Genomic DNA, 23,280 nt, shown 5'->3' on the forward strand with positions numbered 1-23,280 from the left:
ATCCCTCTGCCAGCTCCTTCCCCTTTGGTAATCATGTTTGTTTTCTATGTCTGTGAGTCTGTTCTGTTTTGTAAATAAGTTCATTTGTGTCATATTTTAGATTCCACATATAAGTGATATCATATGGTATTTGTCTTTCTCTCTGTGACTTACTTCACTTAGTGTGATAATGTCTAGGTCCATCCATGTTGCTGCAAATGGCATTATTTCATTCTTTTTATGGCTGAGTAATATTCCATTGTATATATGTACCACATCTTCTTTACCCATTCCTCTGATGACGGACATTTGGGTTGCTTCCATGTTTGGCTATTGTGTAAATAGTGTTGCTATGAACATGACGGGGGGCATGTGTCTTTTAAAATTATAGTTTTCTCTGGGTATATGCCCGGGAGTGGGATTGCCAGATCATATGGCAACTCTGTTTTCAGTTTTTTAGGAACCCCATACTATTTTTCATAGTGGCTGCAGCAATTTACATTCCCACCAACAGTGTAGGAGGGTTCCCTTTTCTCCACACCCTCTCCAGCATTTGTTATTTGCAGACTTTTTAATATTGGCCATTCTGACCAGTGTGAGGTGTTACCCCATTGTATTTTTGATTCGCATAAAGTTAAACATTTTAATAATGTATGTAAAAGCACTTTAGAGCATTTAAAGTATACCCAAAAAAGAATATTAGTCCTTGATTTTGTGCAGTAGTACTGTACCCTGGAATACTTCTCACTCTCCTCACTTCCAAGCCATGTATCTTCTTTCCTTCCAAGCTCAGCCTAAGGCTAGGCTGTTCTCCATTAGACCTTTCTGTTGCTGTATTTTAGGAGCCCAATAAATAGTGCCTGCTTCCCTGCCCATATTCTGGGCAGGTGGAGACACAAAACATAGCAGTCAGACTGCTGAGACCACATTACCACCATTATTACTGGTGAAGGCTATGCTGGAAGATGGGGTTTAGATCTGCAGGCAAATGTGCTACCCAGTGCGGAGCACTCAAAGTAGACACGCTCACCTGCGTGGCCATAGGCAGCACTTGACTGGGCCAGACCCCTCCTCTGTTGTGAACAGCTTACCTTGGCGGCACAATGGAGAATATTTCCCTTAACATATTTTTCCATATAAGCCCATATTTTTACTTTTAAAGTGGATTGAGCTGAATTGCATACAGCTTGAAGGCAATGGTTGGGTCTTCTGGTACCTGCAGGGATGCTATGCTGTCATTGCAGTTGTCAGCAGTTCTGATAGTATTCTTTACAATACTACCACTCTGTTATCAGCCTGACAGATGTATCTCATTTTTGTCTTGAAAAATGAACATAATCCGTTTGTGGGTTTATGTGTAAATCCACAATGACTACTCATTATCAGTTGATGTTTATTCTGAGTGACACAAATGGGGAATGTATTACCTAAATTACTCTGAGTTCCAATTACACAACTCATAGATCTTCATAAATAAAAATATGCACTGATTTGCAGTCCAGGCATATTTAGTAAGTGATCTGATTAGCAAATATCAGTAAAGAGATAGGCAATAAGACATTTGTTTCAGTCAGAATCAGTTAGGGTATGGAAACTAATAACCTCCAAATCTCAGTGGCTTAAAACAAAGTTTTCTTTCTCACTTTTGTCCTCACCCACTGAAACACTGCTGGCTCCTGTGATAGGAGGAAGAAAGTGATCTCCTAGCAGCAAACGTGCAAAATGCTTGTCATACCTTCCACTCACAGCACAGTGCCAGAGCTAGCCACATAGCTCTACTCAACACAGGGGTCCAACTCGCATCCTCCTAACATGTCCCCAGGTAGTGGACAGCTAGAAATACTTGGTAAAGGGCATTAGGGACTACATCAGCATTGTAGCATATGTAGCATGTGAAGCATATGGCTACATTGAATCAGAGACTAAAGCAGACTATGTTGTGGCTAAAAGCATCTGGACCGTTTACCAAGCTTAATGAAAGAGTTTCATTCAATGACAAAAAAAATAGCAATTGCTATTGGGTAAAGTTCTCAATATGTCTGAATAACTTAAAAGAGCTTTTACTAGGGAACCGCTGCTCTATCTTCAATGAATAATAATATTTTCAATAATGATGCAAAAAGACACTACCTGGGACCTGTATTTACCTATTTTTAAGTAACATACATTCTGCAATTAAGGCATATTTTATTGATATTTTTAAACTGGGAGGTTTTTTGTTCCAGAGTTAGAGTTAAATTATCAAGAAAACTATCAAAACATATATGGCACTGATATCCAGCTCTACATTTTCCATTCCCCTTAGGACTCCTTAGGACTTAGGCGTGTCCTAAAATTCCATTTTCTTGAATCTCAGTGAGACAGAGTCACCTTTCTTCCTCATTTTCCATTAAGTCACTCATTAAATTTCTCATTTGAATCAATAAGAATGCTACTTACAGGGGCAAACCTTAGGTTATGAAGGCAAATAAGAAGTAAGTGGAATATTCTAGACTAGCTTTGTTGATAAAGTGAATGTACCATGAGCATAGTTTGCAAAGATGGATCACTTCACAGCCCAAGGTAGAGTAAATGTTTTTATAGACAGCCACATGGCAACAAGAGTTGGTATCACATTCACAATACCTAAAGATGCTAACATGAAAATGTCTCTCCCTCTGAGATAAAGTTCTTTAATATAATTTAAGAGAAATTCTACTTGATATTTTTCTGGTTCTTCTAAAAACTATGTTATGTTATAGTGCTTTTTCTTACCATAATAGCAAGCCAATGGAAATGGAGTCATCTTATTAGATGTAACCCAAGTGTTTTGTCAGCCTGGAGTCCAGACCTAAAAGAGTTCCTAGTCCACTATTCCCTCTATACACTTGATAACTCCCATCTGTACTGCCTGTGACAGACTGGGTGTTTCTCCTCTGGTCATTGTTTACAATCCCTTCCTCAATCCCACATGCCAAGTGAATGCTTCCGTTTCCTTCTGCTGGAGTCTCTACACATGTCTGGGCTGCCTTCATGGACATGGTCTAAGGAGCTCAGGCTTTCTTTGCTCTGACACTTTGGGGGCACAAGTTGTAGTACCTGCTCTTCAGGGCATGGGCACAAATGCTTGCCAGCACCATCTCTCTTCCTACAGATTTTCAGGCATGACATCAAGGGCCAAGCCCCAGGGGATATAGATCAAGCTTCTAAATCCTTTCTCTAGGATGGAGGTGAGGGGCAAACTCTTCAGCATTCCCTATGGAGTGGGGCATATGGCACAGTTTATCCAAAAAACCCTTTGTTAATCTCCAAAACTACCATTTTGAACCTCAGTATGGGAATCAATTTTATATCTTCAGTATGACTGAGGGACCAAGTCATCATTTTTCCCCATGGTCTTGTTTTCTTATCCTGGAAGGTAAGGAATTAAGGCTTCAGGCAAAACTGAGACTGAAATAATTACATTTTGATATCTTTACTGTGCTGACATTTATTCTCAAATCTGTCTACAAGTGAACATAGAGTGAAACTGAACATAGAGTGAAAACATGCATCTCTATAAATGGGTTACATATTGCACTAAGTGTAATTTTATTGGTTACTACAGTTGCTCATATTCCCAAACAAGTTGCAATCATGTTACCACCTGTCTTCATTTTATGATCCACATTATTTTTTTTTTGCTCATCCGTACTGATATATATGTAATTCAGTGACAAGGGATGGCAGCCTCCCTTTAACACATGAGCATTGTACCCTTGGTCTGTACATTCCCCATGTGCAGGGAAGACGAGTAGAGTGGTTTGGAAGAAATGCCCATCATTCCCTCCCCCACTGTCAATCTCTATTGGACATACAGCAGATGTCCACGCTGGTCTCTTTGTTCATCCCCCAACACATTTATTGCTATTATACTATGGTATGGATATAGGTATGGATATGGTTAACTGATAGTTAACAACTACTGCTGGTTAATAAGATAAGGCCTAGCCAGTCTGTTTGTCTATAGAACTTATTCTGGAGAACAGGGCCATGTGAGTATAGTACTGGTAGGATGACACAACAAAACAGCAAGTCATGTCAGTAGTTTTGTAAAAAAGGAAATGCTCACATTAGCTACTTATGAAGTTAATTGGTTACATTTTCCACTTTTCACTTGGCTGTTTGCTGTTTGTTTGCTGTGTGTATAGCCAAAGTAAGCACCTGAGGAGTATTTTCTGCTTTTTGTTCAGTTAGAACCACAGATATTTGTGCTAGACTGTATACTAAAGATCATCAATCCAGTGATGCCCTGTTGAAGCATGAAGACCTTTTTAAATGTCAACATAGTTGCTACTGTATTTTTTGTATGTGCAACAAAATTAAAAATAAGCAATTAGGATTATATCAAACTAAAAAGCTACTGCACAGCAAAGGAAACAATCAACAGATTGAAAAGGTAACCTACAGAATGGGAGAAAATATTTGCAAACCATATATCTGATAAAGAGTTAATATCCAAAATATATAAGGAACTCCTACAAATAAATAGCAAAAACCAAATAAACTGATTTAAAAATGGGCAAAGAAGCTGAATAAACATTTCTCCAAAGAATGTCTCCAAGGGATGGCTATTTAACAACAAATAAGATAAATGTTAGTGAGGATGTGGAGAAAAGAGCACCCTAGTACAATCTAGATGGGAATGTAAATGGTACAGTCACTATGGGAAACAGTATGAAGGTTTCTCAAAAAACTAAAAGTAGAGATACCATATGATCCAGCAATCCCACTTTTGAGTATATATCCGAAAAATTGAAATCAAGATCTTGCAGAGATATCTGAAGTCCCATGTTTACTGCATCATTATTCACAATAGGCAAGACCTGGAAACAGTCTAAACGTCCATCAACAGATGAATAGATAAAGAAAATGTAGTGTGTGTGTGTGTGTGTGTGTGTGTGTGTGTGTGTGTACACACACACACACATATATATATACATACATATATGTATACAAAGAAATATTAAACAGTCTTAAAAAAGAAGGAATTTCTGCCATTTGTGACAACAAGGATGAAGCTGGAAGGATATTATGCTAAACGAAATAAGCCAGACACAGAAGATCATGGTACCTGGCCATGGTCAAATACTACATGGTACCACTTACATGAGGAATCTAAAATAGTCAAGTTCACAGAAGCGGAGAGTAGAATGTTGGTTGTGAGGGGCTGTGGGAAGCGGGAAATGGGAAGGTATTAGTCAGAGGGCACAAAGTTTTATTTATTTATTTTTATACGTCATACTTGAATTTTATTTTTTAACAATTTTTATTGGAATTGATTTACAATGTAAATAGTTGATTTACAGTGTTGTGTTAGTTTCAGGTGTACAGCAAAGTGAATCAGTTATACATATATCCACTCTTTTTCTTTTTTTTCTTTTTTTTTCTTTTTTTTCGATTCTTTTCCAGAGGGCACAAAGTTTTAGTTATACAAGATGCGTAAGTCCTAGAGAAATCTATTAAACAGTGTAGAGCCCATAATTAACAAAACTTTATTGTATACTTAAGAAGTTGCTAAGAAGGTAGACCTTAGGTTGTATTCCTATCACACACAAAAAGAATCATTTAAAAAAAATTTTTTTAATTAGGACAACCTTAAGAAAGGTCTAAAGATAAAATAAAAAGTCTTTTTTAAAAAAATATTTACGGACCAAAGCTACTATAATTTCAGTAATGCTTTTGAATGATACTGGTTTTCTTAGGCACAAAAAACTACATATATGTGAAACTGTTATTTTGTTATTGTGTGTGTATGCATGTGTGTTCAGTCTTTACGTAGCCTTAGACTATATGTGGGTTTTCAGATCCTTATAGTAATTCCCGACTTGACCCAACTGGTTGGGAACCACCTGTCTATAACTATCTGTATTATTTTATGGGTGAGGAAAACAGCAGGTGAAGTGACCTGCTTTAGGCCACACAGAGTGGAAGGAGTGTTGTCATTTAGTATTATGATTTATTATATTTCAACTGACACTCATAGTTGTACTGGGCTAAGTGCTGGGAATAAAGTATTGAGACATAGTCCATGAGAAGTTAAGACATACGTAGAAAACAAAAGGGTTTCTAACTTATACTGACCAATATTACCAGCAGACCCTGTTCATTACCATCTGGCTAAATGACGTGAAGTGAATAGAACATTTGAAACTACCACGTAGTACCAGTAAAGTTGTCTTGTCACTGGGCATATAGATGCAGTTCCAGCCTCTGAGGCTTAACATACTTCCTGGAAAATAGTAGTCATTCAATGAATATTTGTTGAACAAACGAATGAATGAGAAGAAAGTAAAGAAATAAGAAAACAGCATATTTTTTTGAGTCGCTTTATGGTATTGTGTTGATTCCTTACATATGTAATACTTAATCTAGATGGAATATTTAACCTGCCAAAAAAATTTAAAAAATAAAAATTTAATTACTTTGTGGACTGATTCTCAAAATGCTTTAAAGATGCATTTTACTGGTACCCTGCATAGAAATTACATGTTAAAACTGTGTGATTTACTGGTAGTATTGGAATTATTGTCTGAGTCATTTATGCCTGTCATTATTGAATCTTTTTTTTTGTTTTTTCCTTAATCATAAAATATAGAGAAGTAAAATTCATTATAATTTATATTTTACAGACAGTAGAAGACCAAGACAGGTAATGTGGCTTACCCAAGGTCATATAGCAAGTAAATTCATCCAAAACTGAGAAGAGAATCCTACTTCTAGGTTAAGGCTCTAGGTTAAGGTTTGCTAACCAGAGCAAACAGTAATGGTCGTGTAACCTTACAACAGACTGAAATTAACTTAGATTTTGCACTTTTGGCATATAGGGAATGATCATATTGGATGCAAATGAGTGGGGAAGGAAAAGAACCCAGGACATTGAATTTCTTTGCATTAGTCAGTGTGTCCCCCTGTTTTTTATAATAATCTCTACACCTTTCTCTGACTAGCCAGAGAGTAATTTCTTTCTGGAGGTTGACTTTGCTGGAAAATGGAATCTTGTGTGCATGTGTTATTAGTTCCATGAGGCAGGCTGGATGGAGGTGGTGATTGTCAACCCAAGGGATGCTTCAAGTATGAAATAGATGTGCAAGTAGAGTCACAAAACTTAGCTATCAATGAAGCAAAACAAACAAAGAAACAAAAAAAACCAACCTTCTTGGGAAAGGCAATGAGTGACCTCTGGGGAGAAAGAAGAGAATATCTTATTTTCTTGCTTTGGTGTATAGTTTAGGTTGGGAATCTTGTCCCTAAATTATTTATGTTCAGAGCTCAGCTATTGTGATAGGATCAGGTTTTCCAGATGTGTCTTCTGATGCTGACATTTTACTGAGTAAGGATAAGGGAGCAATTGTGTGACTCTTTTGCTGCATCAGTGGCTTCTGGAAGTGCTTCAGCCCAGAGCATACTTGCCTTCCCTTCCTCAGCCTTCTTTATCTGCCAACCCCACCCACAACAGAGCAGAGCTGTGGTTACCTCTTTGTCCTCAGCCAACAGACAAAAACACCTTATCCTTTCCAAACTGTGACTTTTCCCTTTGAGGGTAAACTTAAGTGATAAAAATCGTATAACTTGCATCTTCCACAAAACAATGAGAAGTATCAGGAAATTTGCAAGGTTAAAAAACACTCAAAGAAAATGCAAATTTCACTCTAATTATCACCACTAGAACTGCTAATTAAACTGGGGATAAGACCATGGAATATAGAATTTAAAAAGAGCAGAGGACCTTGAAGTCTATCTAATTCAACCTTGAATCCAAAGTACAAATCTCTTGTCAAAAATCCTGCTTGATGCTTTCTCTCAGGACAACATACTCTCTTTTTATTGAGCTCTAATTGGTGTGAGATTCTTCCTGGAGCAAGCAGGCATCTAAAACATTTTATAAATGACACCAAAGCCTGAGGTGGGGAAGCAGGAGCAGAAAGGAAGAAAGGGACAACTCCTCCCGACTCACTAAGCTGCCCCTTCTTGGGAGGGTGAGATTTTAAGGAAGAAGAAGAGGCAGGTGAGCTAACAGAAGAGGAAAAATGATAGTGCTTCTCATGCTGTCCTACAACATTGACTAGTTCAAGGGTTTCCTGCCCCACTGGCTGCTCTGGGGTTGACTGGCTGGATGTCAACCCTGTGCTGTAGGTTTGTTGCTGCTATGGGGGATGGAAGATTCCAAATACCAGGTTTAGTGTCCCTCCGCTTCTGTCTTGCAAATGCAGCCAGATACTTATCTGGCAGCACTTATCTAGGCAGGCCCAGGACAGCACAATGACAGAGATGATTAGGTTTCTGCTGAGGAGTGCCAGCACTTTGAAAGCACTTGCCTGGCGGGTTAATATTCTGCCTCAGTGCAGATCAGTGAAAGATTACATTTATGGCTTCCCAGGGAAGGTGGGGTATTTTGAAGGTTTACAAAGCTGCTTCTGTGATTAATCCTCTGTGCCTCAGTAAATGATAATAGTGTCTAGAAGTTCTTATTGATAAGACCTTTTGCCAAACATCCTGTGAGACCCACAGAGGGTATTGGGCCATACCTACTGTCTATGTGTGTGCACACTTGCGCAAGTGTGTGTGGTAGATGCATTTACAAGAAAGGTTTGGTATAAAGACCAGTGAAATAAATAGCATATGCCCCGGCACATGGGTATCAGTGTGAATGAGAATTTGGTCTATCTTCCTGAAGCAGTCCATCTGAAACATGCTTTTATTTTTCTGTGTATTATTGGAACAAATTTGGAAAGTCAGTAAAATCTGTACATTATTATTTCAGCTAAGTAAGTGGTTTAATTCTTTGGAAAATACATCCCTCCCTTGCCTTAAATATTCCATTCAGAGCTGCCTGCGTATAGCAGTGGTTCTTACCTCTAGAGGGAATAGCCATCTCCCTGAGGGCTGTCAAGAATGCAGATTTCCAGTCCTGCCCACAGAGAGTCCAGCTCAGTGTATCTGGGACGCCAGGGACCGGCATTTGAGGCACTGGGGATTCTCAGCCCCTTGACCAGGCCTCGTAGCTGCTCCTTCCTGGGCTGCTCCTCCTGGAGGCTTTGGCTGGGGCTTTGCTCTTCTCTTGCCCGCACTCCGCATCAGTAGAGAAGTTCAGTAGTCAGCAATCCATATCTCCAATTTGGGTAGAGAATATGTATTATAAAAGCACACTGGCTCTTAGGGTAATTACATACCTTTGGGTTGGAGAAAGCTGCTCTGGTAACTTTAGGGAAACTGAAGAAGTATGCCTTTCCTATTTTTATGCTGAGTAGGGTGGAGGTGGTGGGAATGTCTTCTACTGTGAGTGACTACAAAGCAAGATAGGGAGATGACAGTGCTCACAAGAAACCCAAATGCTGTGAAATCAGGGGGGAATGGACACTAATGGGTAAATTGTGTCAAAATATGTCTGAATCCATGACTTCAAGATAACTATTAGTATTATCCTTCCATTTTGTGCATATAAGTATTGGTCTTGGTTTTAAATAAGGAGTTTTGCTTATTCTCTGTGTCAGTCAGTGAGCCAACAGGAAGGAGGATGCACACTTGAAAGGAGCTATTTGAAGAGAATGAAAGATACTCTGTCCAGAGGGTGGGCAAGGTTAAGGAAACCATCAGAGAATGGAGAAAAATAAGGGACCAGTTACGGCAAGGAGCCCTTCACACCTCTGGGCTGATGGTACAGGGGAGGGGGGTCTTGGTGGGAGTTGTCAAGAGTGTCCAGCCACAGGTCTTGGTGGGAGTTGTCAAGAGTATCCAGTCCTGCCTGCCTGGCAGGACTATTCAATAGGAAAGGAAAGGCATTATCCACTGCCAAACTGCAGCCCACAGGGAGAGGGCAGAGGAAGAATGTTCTCCAATCATGCTCTCCTCCTGCCTGTGTCCCAGTCATAAGCCAGACACAAGCAGCTTGGTGTGGAGGACAGCCTGCAGGGCAGAGAGTAGAGGAGGGAAAAGAGCAGAGCACATGTGGAGAGCCAACAAGAATACCCAGCACGGTCTCTCTCTGCAGGGTAGTTCAGGTAAGGAGCAGTACTCAGAAACAGGATGGTTATTGGGTATAGTTCTCTAAAAGAATCTACGGGGGCTAGAAGTAAATTACAGTCATAATCTTGGGGTAGAATCAAGATTATGACTGTAAATATTAGTTGAGGCAAAGCTTTTAAGGAGAGTTACTTCTAAATTGGGGAATTATAATGACAAGAAAAAAATTAGTTGAGAAGAGTCAAATGAAAGTATTTTGAAATGAACACTTTATAAGAAAGCATGGCATAAGCACATGAAAAGATGCTGAACATCAATAGTCATTAGGGAAATGCAAATTAAAAGCACTATGAGGTCCAACTACACACCCGGTACAGTGGCTGTCATCAAAAAAGACAGACAATAATATGCTGGTTAGGATGTGGAGAAATGGGAGCCTTCAGACTTGTTGGTGGGAATGAAAAATGGTGCAGCCACTTTGGGAAACAGTTTGGCATTCCCTTAAAAAGCTACACATAAGCTAATCATCTAACCCAGCAATTCACCTCCTAAGTATCCATTACCTACCCAAGGGAAAGAAAAACGTATTTTCATCCAAAGATGGTACATTAATGTTAATTGCAGCATTATTCATAATAGACCGAAAGTGGAAGCAACCCAAACGGTCATCACAACTGGTGGATGGATAAACAAAATATAGTACATTCATACAGTGGAATGCTATCTGGAAAAAAAGAAGGAAGAAAGGAAGGTAGGAAGGAAAGAAGGAAGGACACAATCTACTAATAAATGAAGCATCAAGGATGAACCTAAAAAAACATTTTGCTAAATAAAATAAGTCAGACATACTTTGTATGATTCCATTTATATGAAATATCCAGCAAAGATGAATCTGTGGAGACAAGAGTTTTGGAGCATTTTTAATCTTTGCCGATATTTTACTTCTCTTCATTCCTTGGAGCTGAGTGTTATTGATTGATGATTTTGTATAAAATATTACAAAAAGGCCTAGAGTTGGTACTTAGCTTAATGTCAGGGGCATTCGTTCAGCCCTAATCTGGATTATGAAGGTGTTATTTTTTTAAAAGCATATTATAGGGGGAAGACCTCCACTAAGCTGTTTAAGAGAAATGGAAATAATTCTCAAAGCTTTTGAAGAAATATAAAAGAAATATTTATGCAGAGAACTTCAAGTAGTAAGTGGAAAGGATGGAGATGAGTTTTTTTGGACATGATCTTTTAAAATGGGGGATATAGATAAGTGAAATAAAGAGGCACAGGGTACGAAATTATATTAATTATCAAATTCTAAGCATCTGTGGCTATCACTGAATCAAGACAATAGATGAGATACTTTTAACAACAAATTCTACAGAAGCCAGGTGTGCCTGATGGGGGCTGTCCCTCACAGCTGGCATGCTGTGCTTCTTGTTGGCCTCCTATTCACATGTGGGGTATTTAGCTCCAGTTGCCCAATTGTGCTCAGCCTGTTCAGTATCCTTAAATCTCTCCTCTTCCTACTCTCTCCTCCTCTCTCTCCACTTGTTCTCTAATGCCTCTCTCTTAATTTTGGTTCACTGTGATACCTCCCTTTTTGGTTGCCCATAGCATTTATTACTAGTGTTACAAATTTTGGCTCTCGATTAAATTAAATTTAGGAATTGTTTATATATTTTATTTTGTTATTCTCTAATAGCTTTGTGTTGATTCATATCATCTTCTCAAATGATAGCATTCAAGTTCCTCTTAGGTAGCATATAAATACACTTTGTGATTCTGTAAAAATAGTGATAATACTGGTAAACCAGCTCTCTGGGGAAATAAAGGCCCTGATTTGTAACATTTGCTAAATTCTGTGGTTTAAACATTCTTGCCATGGCCAATTTCAAGCTAGCTATTGTTTAACAATCTCTCACACAATTCCTGAAAATTTAACCACTGGGTCCTGCAAACAGGTGTGTGACAATTCCAGCTCACACTGCAACCAGTGTAGAGACTAATGATGTTCAGCAGCCTGCTTGGACAGTCTGAATTGGCTCACAATGGAAGTTATGGAAGTTGAATTTTTAGGTTCTTATAATGAATATTAAATTTGGGAGTTCAAAGTCATAAAAGACCCCTTTGTAAGCCCTTGTATATTCATACTCCCTAAAACAACAAGAAAGAAAAAACAGTAAAAAAAGATACCAGTAACATACATATATTAAAAAGACTCAGTGTTTTTAATTCAGATATAATTCATTAAAGTTACTTATTTGACATAGACTCTGTGCCACTCTCTGACTTAAGCCCCAGATACTTGAAGACCAAAGAAACATAACTACTCCCCTCAAGCAGTTCACAGTAGGAAAGGGAGAAAAGTAAAAAGAGATGCCTATAAAATATAGTTTTTGCTGGTGGAAGTCAAGGAACATCTATACCAGACTTGAAGGGAGGAGTGTATATAATAAACATTGTTTAAATATAATATAATATTTAAATATAATATTTAAATATAATATTTAAATATAATAAACATTGTTTTAATAATGAAGTTTATAATAGAATTTTACATTTGCTTAAATGGACATCAAGATGATCTAGGAAACTAACAGATTAACAGAAGGCACATCTTCATGGCTTCTTTGGGCCCCTCCTAACTCTAACATATGAAAATTACATGTTTTTAATACAAAGGAGGAGAAAATAGATGACAAATTGTTGTGAAAACAAAATAAGAATAGTATAATTCCCATTTGTAATTTTTAAACCGATGAATTTACAAATGCACTTGAGCTGAGACCATGAGCAGTCCCCAAACCAATTGAAAATGAAAATAGGTAGAACAAATTAGCTATTTTGGGGTGCTCTTTAAAAATAAAGAGTATAACCATTTTCAGGTAGTCAGGTAGTTTTGTTGCTTCTTCACCCCAAGTTTCCCAGTTCCTGCCTAGGGGCTTTGTGCCTGGAGCTCCTTACCAGATGCCCAATGCTCCACATGGCCACTCACTGTATGATTTCTTGGCAGCTGTGTGAGCAGGAGAGAACTCTGGGGGTGACACACACCTTTATACTGTGGATGTCTCCACTCACCTCTAAACCATTAGGAAAGGTTTCACAAGGTGCTATCCAAGAAAACTCTCCATCATGACTACCTGTGGAGACAGTGGAAACTTGTGTTTACTTTTTATTTTTTTGACTTTTTCTACTCATTTTTTTTTTAATTGAAGTATATTTGATTTACAATGTTTTGTTAGTTTCCCGTGTAGAGCAAAGTGATTCCCTTATATATATATATGTATATATATACACGTATATATATGTGTATATTATTTTCCATATTATTTTCCATTATACGTTATTACAAGATTCTCAATGTAGTTTCCTGTGCTACACAGTAGTACCTTGTCTATCTATTTTTTTCCTGATTTCTTTTCTTTGTTAACATCTTTATTGGAGTATAATTGCTTTACAATGGTGCGTTAGTTTCTGCTTTATAACAAAGTGAGTCAGCTATACATATACATATATCCCCATATCTCTTCCCTCTTGCGTCTCCCTCCCTCCCACCCTCTATCCCACGCCTCTAGGTGGTCACCAAGCACCTAGCTGATCTCCCTGTGCTATGCAGCTGCTTCCCACTAGCTATCTATTTTACATTTGGTAGTGTATATATGTCCATGCCACTCTCACTTCGTCGCAGCTTACCCTTCGCCCTCCCCGTGTCCACAAGTCCATTCTCTATGTCTGCGTCTTTATTCCTGTCCTGCCCCTAGGTTTTTCAGAACGATTTTTCTTTCTCTTTTTTTAGATTCCATATATATGTGTTAGCATACGGTATTTGTTTTTCTCTTTCTGACTTCACTCTTTATGACTCTGTATGACAGACTTTAGGTCCATCCACCTCACTACAAATAACTCAATTTCATTTCTTTTTATGGCTGAGTAATATACCATTATATATATGTGTGACATCATCCTTATTCATTCATCTGATAATGGACACTTAGGTTGCTTCCATGTCCTGGCTATTGTAAATAGAGCTGCAATGAACATTGTGGTACATGACTCTTTTTGAATGATGGTTTTATCAGTGTATATGCCCAGCAGTAGGATTGCTGTGTCATATGGTAGTTCTATTTTTAGTTTTTTAAGGAACCTCCATACTGTTCTCCATAGTGGCTGTATCAGTTTACATTCCCACCAATAGTGCAAGAAGGTTCCCTTTTCTCCACACCCTCTCCAGCATTTATTCTTTGTGGATTTTTTGGTGATGGCCATTCTGACTGGTGTGATGTGATACCTCATTATAGTTTTGATTTGCATTTCTCTAATGATTAGTGATGTTGAACATCCTTTCATGTATTTGTTGGCAATCTGTATATATTCTTTACAGAAATGTCTATTTAGGTCTTCTGCCCATTTTTGGATTGGGTTCTTTGTTTTTTGATATTGAGCTGTATGAGCTGCTTGTCAATTTTGGAGATTAATCGTTTGTCAGTTGCTTCATTTGCAAATATTTTCTCCCATTCTGAGGGCTGTCTTTTCATCTTTTTTATGGTTTCCTTTGCTGTGCAAAAGCTATTAAATTTCATTAGGTCCCATTGGTTTATTTTTGTTTTTATTTCCATTAGTCTAGGAGGTGGGTCAAAAAGGATCTTGCTGTGAGTTATGTCATAGAGTGTTCTGCCTATGTTTTCCTCTGAGAATTTTATAGTGTCTGGCCTTACATTCAGGTCTTTAATCCATTTTGAGTTTATTTCTCTGTATGGTATTAGGGAGTGCTCTAATTTCATTCTTTTACATGTAGCTGTCCAGTTTTCCCGGCACCACTGTTGAAGAGGCTATCCTTTCTCCATTGTACATTCTTGCCTCCTTTATCAAAGATAATGTGACCATATGTCCGTGGGTTTATCTCTGGGCTTTCTATCCTGTTCCATTGATCTGTATTTCTATTTTTGTGCCAGTACCTTAGTGTCTTGATTACTGTAGCTTTGTAGTATACTCTGAAGTCAGGGAGCCTGATTCTTCCAGTTCCATTTTGCTTTCTCAAGATTGCTTTGCTATTTGGGGTCTTTTGTGTTTCCATACAAATTGTGAAATTTTTTGTTCTAATTCTGTGAAAAATGCCACTGGTAGTTTGATGGGGATTGCGTTTAACCTGTAGATGGCTTTGGGTAATATAGTCACTTTCACAGTTTGATTCTTCCAATCCAAGAACATGAAATATCTCTCCATCTGTTTGTATCATCTTTAACTTCCTTCATCATGTCTTATAATTTTCTGCATACGGGTCTTTGTCACTGTAGGTAGGTTTATTCGTAGTTATTTTATACTTTTTGTTGCAATGGTAAATGTGAGTCTTTCCTTAATTTTCAGATTTTTCATCATCAGTGTATAGGAATGCAAGAGATTTCTGTGTATTAATTTTGGTTCCTGTTACTTTACTAAATTCATTGAATAGTTCTAATAGTTTTCTAGTCGCATCTTTAGGATTCTCTATGTATAGTATAGAGTATCATACTCTATACTATAGTATCATGTCATCTACAAACAGTGACAGCTTTACTTCTTCTTTTCCGATTAGGATTCCTTTTATTTCTTTTTCTACTCTGATTACTGTGGCTAAAACTTCCAAAACTATGTTGAATAATGGTGGTGAGAGTGGACAACCTTCTCTTGTTCCTAATCTTAGAGGAAATGGTTTCAGTTTTTCACCATTGAGAATGATGTTGGCTGTGTGTTTGTCATATATGGCCTTTATTATGTTGAGGTAAGTTCCCTCAATGCCTACATTCTGGAGGGCTTTTATTATAAATGGGTGTTGAATTTTGTCAAAAGCTTTTTCTGCATCGATTTGGACGATCATTTGGTTTTTCTCCAATTTGTTAATATGGTTTATCACAGTGACTGATTTGCGTGTATTGAAGAATCTTTGCATTCCTGGGATAACCCCCACTTGATCATGGTGTATGATCCTTTTAATGTGTGGTTGGATTATGTTTGCTAGCATTTGGTTGAGGATTTTTGCATGTATGTTCATCAGTGATATTGGCTTGTAGTTTTCTTTCTTTGTGAGATCTTTGTCTGGTTTTGGTATCATGGTGATGGTGGCCTCATAGAATGAATTTGGGAGTGTTCCTTCCTCTGCTATATTTTGGAAGAGTTTGAGAAAGATAGGTGTTAGTTCTTCTCTAAATGTTTGATAGAATTCACCTGTGAAGCCATCTGGTCCTGGGCTTTTGTTTGTTGGAAGATTTTAAATCACAGTCTCAATTTCCATGCTTGTGAGTGGTCTGTTTATATTTCCTATTTCTTCCTGGTTCAGTCTTGGAAGGTTGTGCTTTTCTAAGAATTTGTCCATTTCTTCCAGGTTGTCCATTTTATTGGCATATAGTTGCTTGTAGTAATCTCTCATGATCCTTTGTATTTCTGCAGTGTCAGTTGTTACTTCTCCTTTTTCATTTCTAATATTATTGATTTGCATCTTCTCCCTTTTATTCTTGATGAGTCTGGCTAATGGTTTATCAATTTTGTTTATCTTCTCAAAGTACCAGCTTTTACTTTTATTGATCTTTGCTATTGTTTCCTTCATTTCTTTTTCATTTATTTCTGATCTGATCTTTATGATTTCTTTCCTTCTGCTAACTTGGGTTTTTTTGTTCTTCCTTCTCTAATTGCTTTAGGTGTAAGGTTAAGTTGTTTACTTGAGATGTTTCATGATTTATGATTGTATTGCTATAAATTTCCCTCTTAGAACTGGTTTTGCTGCATCCCATAGGTTTTTGGTCGTCTTGTTTACATTGTCATTTGTTTCTAGGTATTTTTTGATTTCCTCTTTGATTTCTTCAGTCATCTCTTGGTTATTTAGTCGTGTATTGCTCAGCCTCAATGTGTTGGTATTTTTTACAGGTTTTTTCCTGTAATTGATAATCTAGTCTCATAGTGTTGTGGTTGGAAAAGATACTTGATACAATTTCAGTTTTCCTAAATTTACCAAGGCTTGATTTTTGACCCAAGATATGCTCTATCCTGTAGAATGATCCATGAGCACTTGAGAAGAAAGTGTATTCTGTTGTTTTTGGATGGAATGTCCCGTAAATATCAATTAAGTCCATCTTGTTTAATGTATCATTTAAAGCTTGTGTTTCCTTATTTATTTTCATTTTGGATGATCTGTTCATTGATGAAAGTGGGATGTTAAAGTCCCCTACTATGGTTACCTTCCTGTAGATTTCCCCTTTTATGGCTATTAGTATTTGCCTTATGTATTGAGGTGCTCCTATGTTGGGTGCATAAATATTTACAATTGTTATATCTTCTTCTTGGTTTGATCCCTTGATCATTATGTAGTGTCCTTCTTTGTCTCTTGTAATAGTCTTTATTTTAAAGTCTATATTGTCTGATATGAAAATTGCTACTCCAGCTTTCTTTTGATTTCCGTTTACATGGAATACCTTTTTCTATCCCCTCACTTGCAGTGTGTACATGTCCCTAGGTCTGAAGTGGGTGTCTTGTAGACAGCATATATACGGGTCTTGTTTTTGTATCCATTCAGCCAGTCTGTGCCTTTTTGTTGAACCATTTAATCTATTTACATTTAATGTAATTTTTGACGGGTATGTTTTTATTGCCATTTTGTTAATTGTTTTGGATTAGTTTTTGCTTAACTTAGTGTGTTTGGCATCTCCTTTTCGCAGGCTGCAAGTTCATAATCCCCCTTGTTTTTGGTGTCTGACCCCAGTGACTAAAGTTGGTTCAGTGAGTTGTGTAGGCTTCCTGGTGGAGGGGACTGGTCCCTATGTTCTGGTGGCTGAGGCTGGATCTTGTGTTTCTGGTGGGCAGAATCACATCTGGTGGTGTGTTTTGGGGTCTCTGTGACCTTATTATGATTTTAGGCAGCCTCTGTGCTAATGGGTGCGGTTGTCTACCTGTCTTGGTAGTTGTTTGGCATAGGGTGTCCAGCACTGTAGCTTGCTGGTCGTTTAGTGGAGGTGGGTCTTAGCATTGAGATGAAGGTCTCCAGGAGAGGTTTTGCTGTTTGATATTACATGAAACCAGGAGGTCTCTGGTGGACCAATTTTCTGAACTCAGCTCTCCCTCCTCACAGGCACAGGCCTCACACCCAGCCGGAGTACCAAGACCCGTCAGCCACATGGCTTAGAAGAAGAGGGAGAAAAAAAGAAAGAGAGAAAGAAAAAATAAAAGAAAATAAAGTTATTAAAATTAAAAAAATTAAAAAGTAATAAAAAAAGAAAAAGGAAAGAAAGAAAGAAGAGAGCAACCAAACGAACAGACTAACCCACCAATGATAACCAGTGCTAAAAACTATACTAAAAAAAAAAAAGAAAGAAAAGAAAAACGGACAGACAGAACCCTAGGATAAATGGTAAAAGCAAAGCTATACAGACAAAATCACACAGAAGCATGCACATAGACACTCACAAATAGAGAAAAATATCTATATATCTATATGTCTATATCTATATATATTAGAAAAGGAGGTGAGCAGCCAAATCAGTAAACAAATCTACCAAAGATAATAAACTCTAAATACTAAACTAAATAAACCTAAAATCAAAAGCAAATTAGAAGCAGAAAGCAATCCCCAAGTCTATCGTTGCTCCCAAAGTGCACCACCTCAATTTTGGGATGATTTGTTGTCTATTCAGGTATTCCAGAGATGCAGGGTGCATCAAGTTGATTGTGGGAATTTAACCCACTGCTCCTGAGGCTGCTGGGAGAAATTTCCCTTTCTCTTCTTTGTTCACACAGCTCCTGGGGGTCAGCTTTAGATTTGGCCCAGCCTATGTGTATAGGTTGCCTGAGCACATCTGTTCTTTGGTCATACAGGAGGGGGTTAAAGGAGCAGCTGCTTAGGGCGCTCTGGCTCATTGAGGCTGGGTGATGGGAGGGGTACAAAATGCGGGGAGATCCTAGGGCGGCAGAGGCCAATGTGATGTTGCAACAGCCTGAGGCGCGCCATGTGTTCTCCTGGGGAAGTTGTCCCTGGATCATGGGACCCTGGCAGTGGTGGGCTGCACAGGCTCCCTGGGAACAGAGGTAATGGATAGTGACCTGTGCTTGCACACAGGCTTCTTGGTGGCTGCAGCAGCAGCCTTAGCATTTTATGCCCATCTCTTGTGTCCACGCTGATAGCTGCAGCTTGCGCCCATCTCTGGAGCTCGTTTAGGTGGTGTTCTGAATCCCCTCTCCTCGTGCACCCCGAAACAGTGGTCTCTTGCCTCTTCAGCAGTTCCAGACTTTTTCCCGGACTCCCTCCCAGCTAGCTGTGGGGCACTAGCCCCTTTCAGGCTGTGTTCATGCAGCTAACCCTAGTCGTCTCTCTGGGACCTGACCTCCAAAGCTGGAGCCTCGGCTCCCATCCCCCACCTGCCCCGGCAGGTGAGCAGACAAGCCTCTCAGGCTGGTGAGTGTAGTCGGCACCAATCCTCTGTGCGGGAATCTTTCCTCTTTGCCCTCTGCACTCCTATTACTGCAGTCTCCTCTGTGGCTCTGAAGCTTCCCCTCCGCCACACCCGTCTCCTCCAGTGAGGGGGCTTCCTAGTGTGTGGAAACTTTTCCTCCTTCACAGCTCCCTTCCAGAGGTGCAGGTCCTCTCCCTATTCTCTTGTCTCTGTTTTTTCTTTTTTCTTTTGCCCTACCCAGGTACATGGGGAATTTCTTGCCATTTGGGAAGTCTGAGGTCTTCTGCTAGCATTCAGTAGATGTTCTGTAGGAGTTGTTCCACATGTAGATGTATTTCTGATGTATTTGTGGGGAGGAAGGTGATCTCCACGTCTTACTCCTCTGCCATCTTGAAAGTTTGTCCTTTTTATCTATTTTCTATATAGTAGCTTGTATCCGCTAATCCCTAACTCCTAATTAATCCTTCCCCACTCTTTTCCCCTTTGGTAACCATAAGTTTGTTTGCTGTGTCTGTGAGTTTGTTTCTGTTTTGTAAATAAGTTCATTTGTATCATATTTTAGATTCCATATATAAGTGATATCATATGATGTTTGTCTTTCTCTGTCTGCCATACTTCACTTAGTATGATAAACTCTAGGTCCATCCACACTGCTGCAAATGGCATTCTTTCATTCTCCTTATGGCTAATTAGTGTTCCATTGTATACCACATATTTTTTATGCATTCATCTGACGATGGACATAGTGATTGATTTCATGTCTTAGTTATTGTAAATAGTGCTGCAATGAATATTAGGGTGCATGTATCTTTTCGAACTATGGGTTTCTCTGGATATATACCCAGGAGTGCGATTGCTGGATCATATGGCAACTCTACTTTTAGTTTTTTGCAGAATGTCCATACTGTTTTCCATAGTGGCTGCAGCAACTTACATTCCCACCAATAGTGTAGGAGTGTTCCCTTTTCTCCACACCCTCTCAAACATTAATTATTTGTAGACTTTTTTATTATGGCCTTCCTGACCAGTGTGAGGTGGTACCTCATTGTGATTTTGATTTATATTTCTCTAATAGTTGGTGATGTTGAGCAGCTTTTCATGTTCCTATTGGCCATCTGTATGTTCTTTGGAGAAATGTATTTTTAGGGCTTCTGTTCGTTTTTTTATTGGCTTGTTTGTGTTTTGTATTATTGAGTTACATGAGCTGTTTGTGTATTTTGGAAATTAAGCCCTGTTGGTTGCATCATTTGCAAATATTTCCTCCCATTCTGTAAGTTGTCTTTTCATTTTGTTTATGGTTTCCTTTACCGTACAAAAGCTTTTAAGCTTTTGATTAGGTCCCATTTGTTTATTTTTGCTTTTATTTCTTTTGCCTTTGGAGACTGACCTAAGAAAACATTGCTATGATTTATGTCAGAGAATATCCTCTTCTAGGAGTTTTATGGTGTCCATTTTATATTTAAGTCTTTAACCCATTTTGAGTTTACAGTAGTTTTGCATATGGTGTGAGGGAGTGTTCTAACTTTATTGATTTACATGCAACTGTCCAGCTTTCCCAACACCACTTGCCAAAGATACTGTCTTTTCTCTATTGTATATTCTTACCTTCTTTGTCATTGATTAATTGAACATGTGTGTGGCTTTATTTTGGGGCTCTCTATTCTGTTCCATTGATCCATATATCTGTGTTTGTGCCAATACCATGCTGTTTTGATTACTGTAGCTTTGTAGTATTGTCTGAAGTGTGGGAGAGTTATGATTCCAGCTTTGTCCTTTTCTCTCAGGATTTCTGTGGCAATTCTGGGTCATTTATGGTTCCATGTACATTTTAGGATTATTTGCCCTGTTTCTGTGAAAAATGTCATGGGTAATTAGATGGGGATCACATTAAATCTGTAGATTGCTTTGGGTAGTATGGCCATTTTAACAATATTAATTCTTCCTATCTAAGAGCATGGGATATATTTTCATATCTTTAAATCATCTTTAGTGTCCTTTATCAGTGTTTTATAGTTCTCAATGTGTATGTCTTTCACTTCCTTGACCAGGTTTATTCTTAAGTGTTTTATTTTTTATGATGTGATTTTAAATGGGATTTTTTTTTTTTTACTTTCCCTTTCTGAGATTTTATTGCTACTGTAAAGAAATGCAACCAATTTCTCTATGTTAATCTTGTATCCTGCTGCCTTGCTGAATTCTTTTATCAGTTCTAGTAGTTTTTGTGTAGAGTCTTTACAATTTTCTGTATAATATCATGTCATCTTCATATAATGACAGTTTTACCTCTTCCCTTCCAATTTGGATACCTTTTATTTCTTTTTCTTGTCTGATTGCTGTGGCTAGCGCTTCCAATACTATGTTGAATAGAAGTGGTGAGAGTGGGCATCCTTGTTTTATTCCAGACTTTAGCAGGAAGGCTTTCAGATTTTTGCCATTGAGTATTATGTTGGCTGTAGGTTTGTAATAAATAGCTTTTATTATGTAGAGATGTTTTCCCTTTATACCCACTTTGGTAAGAGTTTTTATCATGAATGGATGTTGAATTTTGTTAAATGCTTTTTCTGCATCTATTGAGATGATCATATGTTTTTTGTCTTTTCTTTTGTTGATGTGGTGTATCACATTGATTGATTTGTGCATGTTGAACCATCCTTGTGAACCTGGGATGAACCCCACTTGGTCATGGTGTATGATCTTTTTTATGTGTTGTTGGATTTGGTTTGCTAATATTTTGTTGAGACATTTTACATTCGTATTCATCAAAGCTATTGGCCTGTAATTTTCTGGTGGTGTCTTTGTCTGGTTTTGGTATCAGGTTGATGAAGGCTTCATAGAATGTCTTGGGAGTGTTCCCTCCTCTCCAGTTTTTTGGAAGATTTTGAGAAGGATCAGTATAATTCTTTATATGTTAGGTATAATTCGCCTGTGAAGCCATCTGGTCCTGGACTTTTGTTTGTAGGAAGTTTTTAAATTACAGATTCCATTTCACATCTAGTGATCAGTCTGTTCAAATTATCTCTTTCTTCTTGATTCAGTTTTGACAGGGTGTATGTTTTGAGAAACTTGTCCATTTCTTCTAGGTTGTCGAATTTGTTAGCATAGAATTGTTCACAGTTTTCTTTTATGGGTTTTTTGTATTTCTGTGGTACTTGTTGTTATTTTTCCTCTTTCATTTCTTATTTTGTTTATTTGGATCCTCTCTCTTTTCTTCTTGGTGAAGAAAAGATGGCCAATTGGCACATGAAAAGATGTTCTACTTCTACTTTTCTTTTATATTTGTATCTCTTCTCCCTTAAAGTAAACATCATGGTTCCTAATATCATCAATACATCTACTTATTTTCTCTATTGTACAATAAAATGCACCAAACAGTCTCAAAACTAGAATACCAACACTACTACAAACAGTAAACACACTAATAAAATATAGGATATGTTTTCAGACTTTTTTTTTGCTCTTAAACTCATATATCACTAAAACTGGACAGCTAATTACAAATGTTATCTGAAATAATTTTATTCTGTGTGGTTATCAATTTGAAATATACTTAATCTCATTTATTTCTATTTAGTTTTATATAAAAAGGGGTTTTCTTTTTTCTTTTTTCTTTTATAATTACTTTCATAACTGTATTCCTTCACTTTACCAATGTAAATAAACAGTATTTCTATTTGTATTACCATTGTTTTATTGAAGTATAATTGATTTACAATATTATATTAGTTTCAGGTGTACAACATAGTAATTTGATACTTTTATACATTACAAAATGATCACCATGGTAAGTGTAGTTACCATCTGCCATCATGCTGTTATTATAATATTATTGACTATATTCCATATGCTGTATATTACATACTGTGACTTATTTATTTTATAACTGAAAGTTTATGCCTCTTAATCTCCCTTACCC

General features: G+C 37.8%; 1 protein-coding gene across 5 annotated transcripts in view; it reads left to right on the forward strand.

The window, feature by feature from the left end:
* The window catches only part of RGS7 (regulator of G protein signaling 7), a 592,608-nt gene that overhangs the window by 220,510 nt on the left and 348,818 nt on the right, over window positions 1–23,280 (forward strand). The gene's annotated exons all lie outside the window — the stretch shown is intronic.

Source organism: Tursiops truncatus, chromosome 1 (genome assembly GCF_011762595.2).
Source record: "Tursiops truncatus isolate mTurTru1 chromosome 1, mTurTru1.mat.Y, whole genome shotgun sequence".
Lineage (NCBI taxonomy): Eukaryota > Metazoa > Chordata > Mammalia > Artiodactyla > Delphinidae > Tursiops > Tursiops truncatus.